Source organism: Sceloporus undulatus, chromosome 5 (assembly GCF_019175285.1).
Source record: "Sceloporus undulatus isolate JIND9_A2432 ecotype Alabama chromosome 5, SceUnd_v1.1, whole genome shotgun sequence".
Taxonomy (NCBI): Eukaryota; Metazoa; Chordata; class Lepidosauria; order Squamata; family Phrynosomatidae; genus Sceloporus; species Sceloporus undulatus.
In genome coordinates, this window is record NC_056526.1 from 190,176,730 (window position 1) to 190,180,375 (window position 3,646).

Here is a 3,646-nt window from a genome sequence, read left to right on the forward strand (position 1 = left end):
TTGTTTTTTGCTGCTTCAGGAACTGAAGCAATGATTCCTATGGGCAGGATTCTGCAATGATTCCTTATGGGCAAGTCTTTGCCATGATTCCCTAGGGTAAGTCTTCTGCAACGATTCCCTATGGGCAGTCTTCTGCAATGATTCCCTATAGGCAAGTCTTCTGCAACGATTCCCTATGGGCAAGTCTTCTGCAATGATTCCCTATGGGCAGGGATTCTGCACTGAGATTCCCTAGGGCAAGTCTTCTGCAATGATTCCTTATGGGCAGGTCTCTGCAATGATTCCCTATGGGACGGATTCTGCATGATTCCTTATGGGCAAGTCTTCTGCAATGATTCCCTATAGGCAAGTTCTGCAAGATTCCCCTGGGCAGGGATTCTGCATGATTCCCTATGGGCAGGGATTCTGCAATGATTCCTTATGGGCAAGTCTTCTGCAATGATTCCTTATGGGCAAGTCTTCTGAATGTTCCCTTGGGCAGGGATTCTGCAATGATTCCCTATGGGCAAACCTTCTGCAATGATCCTTATGGGCAAGTCTTCTGCAATGATTCCCTATGGGCAGGGATTCTGCAATGATTCCTCATGGGCAAGTCTTCTGCAATGATTCTTTGGGCATCTTCTGCAATGATTCCTTATGGGCAAGTCTTCTGCAATGTTCCTATGGGCGGATTCTGCAATGATTCCCTATGGGCAAGCCTTCTGCAATGATTCTTAGGGCAAGTCTTCTGCCTGATTCCCTATGGGCAGAGGATTCTCGCAATGATTCCCTATGGGGCAAGCCTTCTGCAATGATTCCTTTTTGGGCAAGTCTTCTGCAATGATTCCCTATGGGCAGGGATTCTGCAATGATTCCCTATGGGCAAGCCTTTTGCAATGATTCCTTATGGGCAAGTCTTATGCATGATTCCCTATGGGCAGGGATTCTGCAATGATTCCCTATGGGCAAGCCTTCGCAATGATTCCTTATGGGCAAGTCTTCTGCAATGATTCCCTATGGGGGATTCTGCAATTATTCCTATGGGCAAGCTCTTCTGCAATGATTCCTTATGGGCAAGTCTTCTCAATGATTCCCTATGGGCAGGGATTTGCAATGATTCCCTTGGGCAGTCTTCTGCAATGATTCCTTATGGGGTCTTCTGCAATGATCCGTGGGCAATTCTTCTGCAATGATTCCCTATGGGCAGGGATTCTGCATGATTCCCTATGGGCAAGCCTTCTGCAATGTTCCTTATGGCAAGTCTTCTGCAATGATTCCCTATGGGCTGGGATTCAGCAATGATTCCCTATGGGCAAGCCTTCTGCAATGATTCCTTATGGGCAAGTCTTCTGTAATGATTCCCTATGGGCAGGGATTCTGCAATGATTCCCTATGGGCAAGCCTTCTGCAATGATTCCCTATGGGCAAGTCTTCTGCATGATTCCCTATGGGCAGGGTTTCTGCAATGATTCCCTATGGGCAAGCCTTCTGCAATGATTCCTTATGGGCACGTCTTCTGCAATTGATCCCTATGGGCAGGGATTCTGCAATGATTCCCTATGGGCAAGCCTTCTGCCAATGATTCCTTATGGGCAAGTCTTCTGCAATGATTCCCTATGGGCAGGGATTCTGCAATGATTCCCTATGGGCAAGCCTTCTGCAATGATTCCTTATGGGCAAGTCTTCTGCAATGATTCCCTATGGGCCGGGATTCTGCAATGATTCCCTATGGGCAAGCCTTCTGCAATGATTCCTTATGGGCAGTCTTCTGCAATGATTCCCTATGGGCAGGGATTCTGCAATGATTCCCTATGGGCAAGCCTTCTGCAATGATTCCTTATGGGCAAGTTTCTGCATGATTCCCTATGGGCAGGGATTCTGCAATGATTCCCTATGGGCAAGCCTTCTGCAATGATTCCCTATGGGCAAGCTTCTGCAATGATTCCTATGGGCAGGGATTCTGCAATGATTCCCTATGGGCAAGTCTTCTGCAATGATTCCTTATGGGCAAGTTTCTGCAATGCTTAGCAGCAAAAAACAAGCTTGCTCCATCCTTGATGTGGCACCCCTTCCAGTATTTAAGCAGGGTTCTCATGTCCCTTCTTAACCTTCTTTTCTCCAGGCTAAACATCCCCAGCTCCATCAGTCACTCCTTATAGGGTTTCATGTTCCAGACCTCTCACCATTTTGCTCGCCCACCTCTGGACACGCTCCCGCCTTGTCCACATCGTGCAGGAATTGTGATGCCCAGAACTGGACATGGGATTCCAGGTGAACAGATTCTCCAGACTCCAACACAGATTTTCTTGCCTGAGCTTCAAATGAGATTTTCACTATGCTGAGCTGACCTGGGCAACAAGGTACAGCACCTTGGCAGCTCCTTTTAAGTCTAAAACCCATAGCAGACTCACTGCATGTGCCAACACAGATGCCAGCATTGGCTGGAGGGGCAAATGCTCTGATGTTCTTAGGCTACCGTTTGTGCCTGAATAACACAGCTGTTAAGTGGAGAGAGGACAGCTGTAGAACCCATTTGCAATAAAAGACAGATTGCTTACATAGTTTGCTGCATCTAGCTGTTTCTGGCACATTACTGTACTTGAGGAATACCTGGTGAATGTTATTGTTGTGTGCCTCCAGGTTGTTTCCTACTTATGGCACCCTAAAGCCACCCCATCACAAAGTTTTCTTGGAAAGATTTCTTCAAAGGGGCTTTCCTCTGAGAAAAGGGTTTCCATGGCCAAGCAAAGATTTGAATCCTGGTCACCAGACTCCAGGGCTCCAACTGCTACACTATTTTGGCTTTCAAATCCTTGAATACAGGATATGATTAAAATTAAGAACTATCATCCGGAAATAACCTCTTGCATATCCTGAACCACAAAAAATAAATTATACATACATTCCTAGACAGTCAAAGAGCTGCTCCTGGAAGACATTCAAGCCATTTGGCTTAAAACTGCTAAAGGAAACGAATCCTCTTGTTCATCTCCCAGTCTGCAGAGTGGAAGGGAAAAAAGCCCTCAGAAATATCCATCTTCAGTCCCAATTTTACTAGAAAAGCAGAATGAATACTGTATATAAATAAGCACAGTTGGCCTCCCTTATTCATAGATGCAACTATCCACGGCTTGAAAATATTAAAAATATAGATAGAATAGGCTCTTGGTATCTGCTGAGATTTGGTACCCCACAAAATCCATGGATGCTAAAGTCCCGCTGAATACAATGGCATAGTAAGATGGTGTCCCTTACAAAAGCAATGGCAAAATCAAGGTTCACCTTTTGGAATTCATGTATTTTAAAAAATATATTTTCAATCTGTGGATGCTTGAATCCATGAATAAAAAATACAGGGCTGTGGAGGGATGACTGTATATAAATTCCAAATAGGAAAGCTTGATTTTGCCATTTTATATCAAAGACACCATTTTACTGTGCCACTGTATTTAATGGAACTTGGGCATCCATGGATTTTGTGGGGTCCTGGAACCAAACCAATGCAGATGATGATGATGATGATTTATAGCCCACCCAATCACTAGGAATCCAGGTGGGTTACAACAGTAAAAATAGCCCACTGTAAATAAATAAACAAAACCACCCATCGTTTCTTATATCAGAGGCAGGAAATAGAGGCCACAAATCTCAAGACAGAAGTCCGATG